This window comes from Phyllobates terribilis, unplaced genomic scaffold (assembly GCF_046119375.1).
Source record: "Phyllobates terribilis strain yellow unplaced genomic scaffold, ASM4611937v1 Scaffold_1__5_contigs__length_1240528914, whole genome shotgun sequence".
In the NCBI taxonomy this organism is placed as follows: Eukaryota; Metazoa; Chordata; class Amphibia; order Anura; family Dendrobatidae; genus Phyllobates; species Phyllobates terribilis.
The window spans coordinates 226,603,575-226,618,223 of record NW_027362761.1 but is presented as its reverse complement, the minus strand read 5'-3'; positions in this window follow the sequence as shown (position 1 = coordinate 226,618,223).

Below are 14,649 nucleotides of genomic sequence, written 5' to 3'. Positions count from 1 at the left end.
CTAACAGCAGATTGGTTGACAACCTGAAGCACCTTAAAGGGCCCTACAAACTTGGGACCCAATTTCTTAGAAGGAATCCTCAACCGCAGATTCCTAGAGGACAACCAAACCATGTCACCAACCGCTAACAAAACCTCCTGTCGTTTCCTATCAAAGTAGTCTTTAGATTTTCTGTTGGCCTCCTGAAGATTACCACGCACATCCGTTCAAACTCTCTCCAAATCACCGGAAAAATTCTCCTCCTCAGGCACGGCAGATCCCAACTTGGAGAACGACCCAAACGACGGATGTCTCCCAGAACAACAAAAAAAAGGCGAACAACCAGCAGAAGAAGATGTATGATTGTTCAGAGCAAATTCAGCAATAGAGATGAGCGTTGTTCTACTCGAACTGTTCGCCAATCTCAAATTCGAGCTGTTTTGGGCGGTGTTCGAGCCGTTGGGCGAACACGAACAATTTGAGAAAAATTCGGCTGTTCGAGGTTATGTTCGATAACTGTTCGTGCACCAAAATCATAACTGGATTTTTTCTCAGTAATGATGAAAATTAATGTTAATACGCAGTTTGAGTGTACAGCGGGGTGGGGGGAGGGGCAGGGGATGGATCTCTGCAGGAACAATGAAGATCTCCATTTTTTTTTCTCTTTCCCGCATTTACAGTGGGGAGGTGCAATCTGTCAGCCTATCAGCAGCGCACACACGGAGCGAAGTGCTTTTTTTCACACAAGCAAGGGCATGTGTCATTGGCAGTGTATGTCACATGTCCTTGCCCTATAAGACCCAGCCATTTTCCCCGTCGCCACCATTTTCTCACTGCTGCAGCTGCGTGTTAGACGGCACCGCTGTTGCTGTGTGCGCTATACCTTGTTAATTTCAAGCCAATTTTCGCACAAATATACAGATAGCTTGGGAGTAGGGAATAGTTGTGATTGCAGTCCTTTTAAGGACTAGGTTACAGCATTTCCTACGACTTTTATCAGGCAGGTCTGTGCTCTTAAATAGATAGGTTGTGGGAGTAAAGACTAATTGTAATTGGAGTCCTTTTCAGGACTAGGTTACATCAGTTCCTATCAGTTTTTGCCAGGCAGGTCTGTGCCAGTGCTGTGCAAGTTTTTTTCACAGCATTTGGCTGAATCTAGCAAAGCTAATCCTTTTTGGCCTATTGCAGAGTGTGTTAGTCAGTGGAGTAGCCTATCTGTGTTGCAAGATATACCACCTGTGTATAGAATACCAATTTTTTTACTGCACCTAGTGAAGTAAAATCTTTTGGGCATAGCATCATTCTATTAGTCCATCTATACTGACCTCCATCAGGTTGCAAACTGAATCTAATTTTTTTCTGCATCTAGCTCTGAAAAAATATTGGGCTTCTAGCTGTGTGTGGGTCTTGTTCTATTAATCCATCTATACTGACCTCCATCAGGTTGCAAACTGAATATAATTTTTTTCTGCATCTAGCTCTGAAAAAATATTGGGCTTCTAGCTGTGTGTGGGTCTTGTTCTATTAATCCATCTATACTGACCTCCATCAGGTTGCAAACTGAATATAATTTTTTTCTGCATCTACCTCTGAAAAAATATTGGGCTTCTAGCTGTGTGTGGGTCTTGTTCTATTAATACATCTATACTGACCTGCATCAGGTTGCAAACTGAATATAATTTTTTTCTGCATCTAGCTCTGAAAAAATATTTGGCCTTCTAGCAGTGTGTGGGACTTGTTCTATTAGTCCACCTATACTGACCTCCATCAGGTTGCAAACTGAATATATTTTTTTCTGCATCTACCTCTGAAAAAATATTGGGCTTCTAGCTGTGTGTGGGTCTTGTTCTATTAATCCATCTATACTGACCTCCATCAGGTTGCAAACTGAATATAATTTTTTTCTGCATCTAGCTCTGAAAAAATATTTGGCCTTCTAGTAGTGTGTCGGACTTTCTCTATTAGTCCATCTATACTGACCTCCATCAGGTTGCAAATTAAAAATAATTTTTATCTGCATCTACAGTACCTCTGAAAAAATATTTGGGCTTCTAGCTGTGTGTGGGACTTGTTGTATTAGTCCATCTATACTGACCTCCATCAGGTTGCAAACTGAATATATTTTTTTCTGCATCTACCTCTGAAAAAATATTGGGCTTCTAGCTGTGTGTGGGACTTGTTGTATTAGTCCATCTATACTGACCTCCATCAGGTTGCAAACTGAATATATTTTTTTCTGCATCTACCTCTGAAAAAATATTGGGCTTCTAGCTGTGTGTGGGACTTGTTGTATTAGTCCATCTATACTGACCTCCATCAGGTTGCAAACTGAATATATTTTTTCTGCATCTACCTCTGAAAAAATATTGGGCTTCTAGCTGTGTGTGGGACTTGTTGTATTAGTCCATCTATACTGACCTCCATCAGGTTGCAAACTGAATATATTTTTTTCTGCATCTACCTCTGAAAAAATATTGGGCTTCTAGCTGTGTGTGGGTCTTGTTCTATTAATCCATCTATACTGACCTCCATCAGGTTGCAAACTGAATATAATTTTTTTCTGCATCTAGCTCTGAAAAAATATTGGGCTTCTAGCTGTGTGTGGGTCTTGTTCTATTAATCATGTATACTGACCTCCATCAGGTTGCAAAATGAATATAATTTTTTTCTGCATCTACCTCTGAAAAAATATTGGGCTTCTAGCTGTGTGTGGGTCTTGTTCTATTAATCCATCTATACTGACCTCCATCAGGTTGCAAACTGAATATAATTTTTTTCTGCATCTAGCTCTGAAAAAATATTTGGCCTTCTAGCAGTGTGTGGGACTTGTTCTATTAGTCCACCTATACTGACCTCCATCAGGTTGCAAACTGAATATAATTTTTTTCTGCATCTAGCTCTGAAAAAATATTTGGCCTTCTAGTAGTGTGTCGGACTTTCTCTATTAGTCCATCTATACTGACCTCCATCAGGTTGCAAATTAAAAATAATTTTTATCTGCATCTACAGTACCTCTGAAAAAATATTTGGGCTTCTAGCTGTGTGTGGGACTTGTTGTATTAGTCCATCTATACTGACCTCCATCAGGTTGCAAACTGAATATATTTTTTTCTGCATCTACCTCTGAAAAAATATTGGGCTTCTAGCTGTGTGTGGGACTTGTTGTATTAGTCCATCTATACTGACCTCCATCAGGTTGCAAATTGAATATATTTTTTTTCTGCATCTAACCCAGCCAATAGTTTTGGCCTAATACCACAGTTTGGCCACTCAGCTCTGCTCGGTTACCATCCATTGTTTTTTTGTGCAAACAACTCCAGAGTTGTGAATTAGTTAACCACCAAAATGAGTGGAAAAAGGCCTGCTGCTGGTGGAAAGGGGAATAGGCGTGTTGGGAAGGGGAAAAAAGGTTGTGTCCGTGGGGTAGGTGTTAAAGCAACAGTAACATCTGCAGAAGAAAGACCATCTTCCAGCCAAACTAAAATGTCTACTTCTTTTAGCGGACAATGTGATAAGATCCCTTTCTTACGGCCACGCCAATCGCTACAAATTCCAGATGAGGCACAAAAACAGCAGGTGCTTCAACGGATATCAAGTGCTCCTTTAAGTGGGCTCTCCTCCACATCAACTTCAACATCACAAATACTCCAGTCCTCAAAGGTGTCACCCAAATCGCACTTGCTTCCTCACAGCTCCCAAATCTCCAGCTGCCCGTCTGAGTATGAGGTAGAACAGATGGTTGAGTCTGCAGAGCTGTTTACTCATACTATAGCCTGGGAATCAGAGGTCGACTCCAGCGCTTCTGTGAATCCAGACGAGGAAATGATCTGCACTGATGCCCAGAATCTTTATGAGTCGGATCCAGGACCAGACGCAGAAGGTTCTGACCATAATGTAGACCCTCATTCCCAAACTGTAACTCCTGTTGGTGGAGACAATGAGGAAGACGATGATAAGACTCAAATACCTGATTGGAGCGACAACTTTAGTTTTTTGTCAGGGCAGGAACAGGTTGGCTCTGAGGACGACGGGTGTGATAACACACAGGGTGATGATGATGAGGTTGGAGATCCCACTTACTGTCAACCCACAGTCAGCCAAGAGATGAGGTCAGCAGAGGAGGTGGAGGAAGATGCTAGTGACGACGAGGTCAGGTTGCGCCTTCCTGGACAGAGACGTAGTACTGGAAGCACGTCAACAACTGCATCCTCAAACACAACTCTGCCTCTCACCACAAGTCGTGGTGGCTCTTCAGGTCGCATGGGTGCTAAGCCTTGCATAGCCTGGGCATTTTTTCAGATCGATAAAGATGACCCAACTCGTGTTATCTGTAACATTTGTCAGCAAAAGCTAAGTAGAGGCCAAAAAATACATAGTTTGAGTACTTCATGCATGAACCGGCACATGGACATGAAGCATAAGTTGCAGTGGGAAGCTCAGTGTGCTACAATGCGGCCTAGCCGGCCGGGCCAATCACCGTCTGCCATATCTTGTGCATCCGCGGCTTCTTCATCCTCTGTGACTGGGGGGACAGCAGTCACACCTGTTTTGGGGCGCAGACCTGCCACCTCTTTACCCGCAACAGCCAGCGTGATTGGCAGGTCATCATTTTCTTTGGAGGTGGGAACACCAGCTGGTGTTGAGCGCTGTCCGACATCGATAGCACCACCTTTGGATCAAGGCAACCTAACATGTCCGCCTGCATCTTCCTCACAGACCGGCAGTTTGCCGGGGACACCCTTATCAACCCCGTCTAAGCACAATAGCCAGCCCTCGGTCCCTCAGATGTGGACAAGTAAAAGACCATTTCCTCCTAGCCATGAGAAAGCTAAGAGGTTGAATTTCACCATCTGCAAGCTCTTGGCTACAGAAATGCTGCCTTTCCGCCTGGTGGACACAGAGGATTTTCAAGACCTTATGTCCGTCGCAGTGCCCCAGTACCAGATGCCCAGTCGGCACTACTTCTCAAAGAAAGGTGTGCCTGCGCTCCACCAGCATGTCGCACACAACATCACCGCTTCTTTGAGAAACTCTGTGTGTGACAGGGTGCATTTCACCACAGACACTTGGACGAGTAGGCATGGACAGGGGCGTTACATGTCGCTGACTGGGCACTGGGTAACTATGGTGACAGCAGGACAAGGGGCTGCTGTCCAAGTCTTGCCGTCCCCACGAGTTGTGCGTCAATCCTCTTTATGTCAAAGTTCCTCCACTGCTTCTGCCTCCTCAACCTCCTCTCGGTCTTCCACCTGCACCCAAAGCCTGTCTGGTCATGCCACAAGCTTTCTAACTGTGCAGAAGGGATCCTGCACACCTCCTTACTATGCTGGCAGTAGGGCTCAACGTCATCAGGCGGTTTTTACATTGAAATGTCTGGGAAATGTGAGTCACACAGCTGAGGAGTTGTGGTCAGCTCTGGAGAACCAATTTCATGAATGGTTGTCTCCACTGGACCTGAAACCAGGGAAGGCCGTGTGCGACAATGCTGCAAACCTGGGTGCGGCCCTTCGCCGGGGCAATGTCACACACGTGCCTTGTATGGCTCACGTGTTGAACCTGGTTGTCCAGCAATTTTTAGCCCACTATCCCAGACTAGATGGCCTTCTGCAGAGGGCACGGTCGCTGTGTGCTCACTTCCGCCGTTCGCATCCCGCAGCTCAGCGACTTACATCTCTACAGAAGTCGTTGGGCCTGCCACTTCACCGGCTAAAATGCGATTTGCCTACCCGGTGGAATTCAACTCTGCACATGTTGCAGCGACTGTGGCAGCACCGACAAGCCCTGGTGCAATACGTTCTGACGTATAGCCTAGGCCAACGAGATTCAGAGGTGGGGCAAATCACGCTGGAGGAGTGGTATCAGATCAGGGACCTATGCACCCTTCTGCACAGTTTTGAAATGGCGACGAAGATGTTTAGTGCTGACGATGCCATTATCAGCATGACTATTCCGGTGATTTACATGCTGGAGCACATGTTAAACAGAATTCGGAGTCAGGTGGTGGCACAAGAGGAGGTGGAGGAAGTAGAGGAGGAGGAGTTGTATGCGGAAGGGCTAACATCTGCAAGGTCCAGACGGTCGGCAGCACCAAGGCGGCAGGCATGTGAGGGTGGGGGAGATGGTTTTACCAGGGCGCATGGTAGCAGCCAAACTAGTGAGGAAGGTGCAGGAGCCCAGGAAGAAGTGGAGGACGAACTGATGGAAGACTCATCAGATGAGGGAGACCTTGATCACATTTCTGTTGTGCGAGGTTGGGGGGAGAGGACAGAGGAAGGAAGCATGATTGTTACCTCGCCACCAACACAACAGGGACTTGGTGCTCCTGGATGCGCAACACACATGAGTGCCTTCTTGCTGCACTACCTGCAACATGACCCTCGAATTGTGAGAATTAGAAATAATCCTGACTACTGGGTTGCCACACTGTTAGATCCCCGGTACAAAAGTAAATTTGCAGAAATTATTCCTGCCATAGAAAGGGATGCACGCATGCAGGAGTATCAGCAGAGACTGTTGCAGAATCTTACATGTGCTTTTCCACAAAATACCAGTGGTGCACGTAGTGAATCTCACAGTTCCAACTTGCCAACCGTGGGACCGTCAAGTGTTCAGCACTCAAACCGTAACAGAACCACAGTATCTGCTGGTAACATCAATTTTGCGGAATCATTTCACCACTTTTTTAGCCCATCCTTTGCAAGGCCACAGGAGACAAGAAGTCTGACACATAGTCAACGCCTAGAGACGATGGTACAGGAGTATCTCCAAGTAAACATTGAAGCCACGACTGTGTCACTGGACCCTTGCTCTTTTTGGGCTTCCAATCTGGATAAATGGCCGGAGCTAGCCACTTACGCCTTGGAGATCTTGTCATGCCCCGCAGCCAGCGTTCTGTCTGAACGTGTGTTCAGCGCTGCTGGTGGTGTGCTGACAGATAAGCGCACGCGGCTCTCCACTGATAATGTAGACAGACTCACGTTCATAAAGATGAACAAATCATGGATCCGAAATGACTTTTCTACCCCTGTGTCATCTTGGGGAGAGTAAAAGCTTGATGATTGGTTAAAATCACCCTACCAACCGTTTTAAGCTTTCAAATTACTAATCATGTTTATCTGTATCTTGACTGGAAAATAATTTGGGCTTTGTAGCAGTGTGCAGCACTGATCCTATTAGGCCATCTATACTAAAGCTTCACCAGATTTAAAATTAAAAATAATTTTTAGCTGCATCTAGCCCAGAAAATAATTTTGGGGCTCCGAGATGCGCAAGACACATAAGTGCCTTCTTGCTGCACTACCTGCAGCATGACCCTCATATTGTCAGAATTCGAAGTAATCATGACTACTGGGTTGCCACACTCTTAGATCCCCCAAACTTTTCGATCAACCTTTTCATTTTAATAAAGACCAAAAAAATGGTCATTTTTGAAATTATAAGCATTAGCAGGTTGTTAGAAACTGAAATCAAACAGTTTTCAACTCAAAACTTTATTCTAGGTGATGTTACATTTTCACATAGGACCCCTTGTTCGAAAGGAGCTTCTGAACTCTCTCGTCCATTGAATTTGTCAGGTTTTGGATGGTTTCTGCTTCAATTGTTTTGCATGAGGACAGAATACCCTCCCAGAGCTGTTGCTTAGATGTGAACTGCCTCCCGCCATCATAGACACTCCTTTTAATGATGCTCCAAAGGTTCTGAATGGGGTAGAGGTCAGGGGAGCATGGGGGTCACACCATAAGTTTGTCCCCTTTTATGCCCATATCAGCCAGAGATGCAGATGTTTTATGTGCAGCATGAGATGGTGCATTATCATGCAGAAAAATGATCTTGCTGTGAAATACACGGTTCTTCTTCTTGAACCATGGCAGGAAGTGCTGTTTGAGAAAATCCACATACATTATGGAGTTCATCTTTAGCGCCTTCAGGGATCCTAAAGGGGCCGACAATCTCTCTCTCCATGATTCCAGCCCAAAACATTACTCCACCTCCTCCTTGTTGGCGCTGTAGCCGTGTTTACGTGGGGTGTCCATCAACCAACCATCCTCCACTCCATCCATCTGGACCATCGAGCGCTGCACGGCACTCATCCGTGAACAAAACTGTTTTGAAATCAGTCTTCATGTAATGTTTGGCCCACTGGAGCCGTTTCTGCTTGTGTGAAGTGGATAGAGGAGATCGACAGGATGGCGTATGCACAGCTGCAAACCTCTGAAGGACCCTGCATCTTGTTGTTCGGGGGACGTTGGAGGCACAAGCAGCTTCAAAAACTTGTCTGCTGCTATGACAAGGCTTTTTTGCCGCTGCTCTTTCAACCTGACGTAATTGCCTGTAGGAAAGAGTCCTCAATTTGCCCTTATCAGCACGCACACGTGTGCACTGTGAATCAGCTACATACTTCTTGATTGCCAAGACACTTCATCCTGATCATCGCACAATGTTGATTGTAGTCATGCCTTGACCTAAACACTCCACAATTTGTTACTTCTCAGCAGCCGACACATCCTTTTTCTTTCCCATTTTGGCAGAAAATGTAGGCTGCTTAATAATGTGAGAGAGCCTTCTTAAATAGTCTTGCCTTTCATTGGACACACCTGCCAAACTAATTAGCACAGGTGTCTGCAATTGCTTACAGTGATATAAAGAGCCCTGACACACATCACCATCAATGAGTTTAACTGACAAACAAACAAATTCTTCCCTTATCACTCCTAAACACTTTTTGCATAATAATTTGGAACGCAGTGTACATGTGCTTTTCCACAAAACACCAGCGGTTCACGTAGTGAATCTTACAGTTCTAACTTGCCAACCGTGGTCTGTATGGAGTTGTTCAATAAAGGGCCCAAAATTAAGATAACATAGATGGGAGAGGTCTCTATGAATAGGAATTCCTAAGTATTTGATACCCTGTGAGGGACAGGCAAAGGGAAAGTTGGACTGGATGGAATCCTATATGGATTTGGGGAGGGAAACATCGAGGGCCTCAGACTTCGCTGCATTGATTTTAAAATTTGACCATGTAACAAAGTGATCTATTTCAGCCATAACAGCAGGGATGGATATATGTGATTGAGTGATATATACTAGGACATCATCAGCAAATAGAGAGCACTTGTACTCGGTGCCTCCCACCTCAATCCACCTAATATTGGGGTTATGGCGAATTGATGAGAGCAGGTGCTCCGTCACTAGGATGTATAAGAGAGGGGACAGAGAACATCTCTGCCTTGTCCCATTGGTGATTGTGAAAGGTGATGAAAATGTTCTGACGCGCCCCCTGGGCCTTGGGACACCCGGAGCCGGACCCTTTTTGGTGGATGCTGGTGGTTGTAGTCTTCGTGGCGGCGACCCGGTTCCGTGGCTCAGGGCGGTCAAACCAGTGGCGGAACTATTTATGTGGTTTTGATGTTTAAATGTCCGACTACGCCACCCGTGGATTGCGGTCAGAGTGAACCGCTGCTACAGGGCAGACCACTGAGGCTGGTGTTGTGGGTGCAGCAGAGCGTAGCATAACTCCCCACGGGAGGAGTATAGCCTCAGGGCAGTGTATGCGGAGGATGGGGGTGATGGTGCAGGGCAGCAGCAGTAACGACACGGAGTCAGTGATGCAGTCCAGGGCCTTTACTCACAGTTCTTATTATCCAGACCACGTCTGCAGGTAACGGCTGCCCACGTCGTACTGTGCTCACCAGGTGAGGGGCTCAGACAACTCCCAGATAACTTTGGAGCACTTCACAGGACCCCCTTTGTGTGTCCTTTGTCTGGCCTTTCTTACCAACACTTCTGTCCGGCTGCCTCGGGCCTCCTCTTGGTAAACTTGGCGCCAGTTTCCCTGACCCTATGTGGTGCCTTCCTAGCGGGTGTAGCGAGGGGCTGCGCCACATAAAATGTCAGAGCCTCCGGTTTCTAGCTGAGGGTCGTTTCCTGCCTCCACTAGTTCGGGGACCGGTCTCCCCCTTTGGCCTGACCCCTCCACGCAGGTGGATTCGGGCGTGCGGTGGCGACTCGCCCGTCCGCACCCCTGGGATCCCTTCATTCCTCGTTCCTGGAGCCTTCTCCGATCCTCTTCCTTCCTTCTCCCTCTTCCAGGCCTGGGCCTCTGTTACTAGGCCCGCCTCCGGAGCAGAGCTCATGCAGAGCCCCTGCTCCCTGCCACTTCTGCTCAGACTTCTCTGCACTGAACTAAGATGGTGCCCACCTTTTATACTCCCTTCTCAATGCACCCAGGAACTGCTTCCTCCCTGCTCCTGCACTACAGGGTTCCCCTTCCTCAGTGTTCCCTCCCCCCACTCCAGCCAGGGACAGGGACTGTCGTGCCCATCTCAGGGGCATATTGGTCGCCCTGCCCCACGGCAATGTGGTGTAATGCATGCAGGTGTCGGGTCCTGATCCACACTCCATCCTTACCTGAGAGTGAGATATCACACCTCTGGGTGAGGTGCAATACGTCTGTAGCAACCGAGCCCTCAGGGTGCTACAGTTCCATTTATCTTCAGCCTAGGTGACGTATTGCGATACAGGGCCGTGATTTTGGCTATAAAAGGGTCCCCTAGACCCCTACCCCAAGCTTTTTAAGAGAATCATATATGGCGTGCCAGGAGACTCTATGGAATGCTTTCTCAGCATCCAACGAGAGTATCTAATTACAAATTTTTAACTGCATCTAGCCCAGGAAATACTTTGTGCCTAGTAGCAGTGTCTGCTAGTCAGCGGATTATCCCGGCTGTTAAGCAAGCTACACCACCTGTAGTTTAGACACTTAATTTTTTCAAAGGAAATGATTCGGGACCATGGGATACTTAGTGAAGAGCATCAGGAGGCACCCCAAGGCATAGGGGCTGGGACTGGCAGTAGGATGCCTTGCGGTGGACAGCCGAGCTCGATCCTTATAAAAGCTTTTTAACTGCAGCAGCTTTAGTGGACGCTACTGGAGCTGGAATTACGCGGCTGCTGGCATGAGACTTGCCCTCCAATAGATCCTTGTAAATGGATTTAAAGTGTATTCATTCAAATTAGAGAGACAATTTAAATTAAAAAGCTTAGAGCTGCCTCCACCACAGGGGGGCTCGCTCGACCCACCAGCGGACAGGCACCAGTATTGGGAGAGGGGGGCTGGCCGTCAGGGTTCACCGCGGCTCTGGCACAAACCCGGCGACACGGAGGTGGCACGGGCAGGAGCGGACTGGCCGTGTCGGCTTCTCACTTTTTGGATTTTAGAAGGGCATGACATGCCTATATCTGTGTCTCCCCCTCCTTTTACTCCTCCACCTCTTTTATTTTCGCATGACTATATGTACTTGTCACTTTTCCATGTGTTAGTTATGTCTTCTGAGCAGTTTGTCAGCTTTTGGACACCTTTGAAGGTGTTTTCTATGTGTTTCTATGTGTTTTTGTTTGCCTGCCATTGGTTTTAACGGTGTTCGAAGGTGTTCGACAAACAGTTCGACGAACAGTTCGGCGAACACACGGGTGTTCGACGAACCGAACCGAACTCGAACACTACGGGGGTGGCTCAACACTATTCAGCAAGTGGCAGAAACTCAGACCACCCCTCTTGATTGTCTGCCACAAAACAACGCAAGAACTGCTCAACATCCTGGTTTTTCCTTTCTGTCTGGCCATTAGATTCAGGATGATATCCGGACGAGAACGACAGATGAACTCCCAACCTGTCACAAAAGGCACGCCAAAAACGAGCCACGAACTGAGGACCCCTATCAGAAACAATGTCAGTAGGAACGCCATGAAGTCTGACAATTTCCTTGACAAAGGCCTTAGCGAGAGTTTTAGCGCAGGGCAGTTTGACGAAGGGAACCAAGTGACACATCTTGCTAAAACGGTCCACGACCACCCAGATGACAGTAAAACCCTCAGAGGGGGGAAGGTCAGTTATAAAGTCCATAGCCAAATGTGTCCAAGGAGCACTGGGAACCTCCAAAGGACAAAGCAACCCCGCAGTAGGAGTATGTGAGGACTTAGATCTAGCACATATAGTACATTGACGCACCCACTTAATGACTTCCTTCTGCCATCCAGGCCACCAGAAACTGCGACCCACCAGTCTCTTGGTCTCAGAGATTCCGGGATGACCTGCCAACCGAGATTCGTGACACTCAACAAACAAATCTCTCCTAAAGGTCCCAGGCACAAACAACCTCCCATGAGGAGTGTTAGATGGGGCATTCTCCTGTGCTTTAAGAATCTCATCTTCCAAAACGGAGTCCAAAGCAGCTATCACAACACCTTCTTGTAAAATGTTCTCCTCTTTCTCAGCACCGACTATGGGAGAAAAACTGCGAGACAAGGCATCCGCCTTAACATTCTTAGTACCAGGGATGTAAGTAACGGAGAAATTAAACCGCGAGAAAAACAGTGCAAACCTAGCCTGACGGGCATTCAGGCGCTTGGCAGCATCAAGATATATCAGATTTTTATGATCCGTAAGAACCTGAACGGGAAATTCCGCACCTTCCAAGAAGTGGCGCCAGTGTTCAAATGCGAGTTTAATAGCCAATAATTCCCGATTACCAATATCGTAATTCAGTTCAGTCTCCGAAAAATTTTTTGAAAAAAAGGCACAGGGATGTAATCCATCCCCGTTATCCTGAGACAATACTGCGCCAACCCCCACCGAAGAAGCATCAACCTCAACCAAAAACGGCTTAGTCACATCAGGCTGCATAAGGATGGGAGCAGAGGTGAACCTCTCCTTTAGAAACACAAAAGCTTCAATGGCCTCAGAAGACCACTGAACCGCATCAGCACCTTTCCTGGTGAGATCGGTCAGAGGTTTGACAATACTAGAAAATTTTTTTATGAATTTTCTGTAATAATTGGCGAAACCTAAAAACCTCTGTATCGATTTCAAACCAATAGGCCTAGGCCATTCCTGTACAGCTTGAACTTTAACCGGGTCCATCTCAAAACCTTCGCTGGAGATAATGTAACCCAAAAAACTAATTCTCTGTACAGCGAACTCACATTTCTCCAGCTTAGCAAAAAGCGAATTGTCCATTAACAATTGTAATACCTCACGTACGCTCCGCCAATGAGACTCCAGATCTGGCGAATAAATCAAAATGTCATCCAAATACACAACCACATTTTTGCCGATCAAAGGTCTAAGGATGTCATTAATAAGATTCTGAAAAAATGCAGGAGCATTAGTAAGACCAAAAGGCATAACCAGATTCTCAAAATGACCCACAGGAGTGTTAAAAGCAGTCTTCCATTCGTCACCCTCCTTCATGCGCAACAGATTGTGTGCCCCCTTAAGGTCAATTTTAGAGAACCACTTGGCCCCCATTAACTGGTTAAACAGATCAGGAATCAATGGCAGTGGGTAAGGATTGCGTACAGTAATTTTGTTAATCTCACGAAAATCCAGACAAGGACGTAGACCGCCGTCCTTTTTTTTTACAAAAAAAAATCCAACCGCCACAGGAGACTTAGAGGGCCTAATGTGACCGGCGGCCAAACTTGTCTGTATGTATTCATCCAAAGCCTTCCTCTCAGGAATAGTAAGGTTAAATAAACGACTTTTAGGAAGAGTCGCTCCAGGGACAAATTCAATAGAACAATCATAGTCTCTATGGGGAGGCAAAACCTGCGATTCCTTCTCAGAAAAAACTCTCCAAAAATCCTGAATAGGAACAGGCAATTCTCCCCTATCCAAAGCTGCAATACGCCCGTTACAACACTTGTCATAACATTTATGGCTCCAGGATTTAATTTCATTGGTAGACCAATCCAGTACAGGATTGTGAAATTTTAACCAGGGCAATCCCAATATTACCGGAGAAGGCAAGTTATTCAAAACTACCAAATCCAATTTCTCATGGTGAACACCATTAATAGTGAGAGGAAATTCACAGACCTTGAGAGTAATATTCTTCAAAGGGGAACCATCCACAGAAACCACAGCAATGGGGGATGATAAAGGTTCGGGTTTTAAATTGAGTCTTTCCAAGAATCCCCCATCAATTACATTCAGAGTAGATCCACAATCAACAAACACCCGAAATTCCATTAATTTTTCCTGAGCAATCGTGGAAGCAGCTAAAAATACACCCTTGGAATTTAAACAGGCAATACGGGCATGACTGACCATTTTTTTTTTCTTTCTTCATACGAAGCTCACAGCCTTTAATCAAATGACCAGATTTTCCGCAATAGAAACACAAGCCTTCAGAAAATCGACGGTCTTTTTCTTGAGAGCGAGGTGCCACCGATCCAATCTCCATCGATTCACCACTGTTAGTACACACATTCTCATAACCAGAAACTGACATAGCAGAGGATTTGCTCTCATTAACCCTTGCACGCAGTCTCCTATCCACCCGTATAGCTAATTGCATAGCCTGTTGCAAATCTTCAGGTGTAGGATAAGCAATTAGCAGGTCTTTAACCCTTTCATTGAGCCCAACAAGAAATAGACTTTTCAGAGCAGAATCGTTCCACCCTGTTTGAGTAGACCAACGACGGAAATGAGTATAATATTTTTCCACATTACCTGATCCCTGTCTCAAACGTCTTAACTCAGTCTCAGCTGATGCGACACGGTCAGGATCATCATATAATAGTCCCAAAGCAGAAAAAAAACTATCCACTGATCTGAAGCATGTATCACTAGGTTGCAAAGAAAAGGCCCACTCCTGAGGCTCTTTG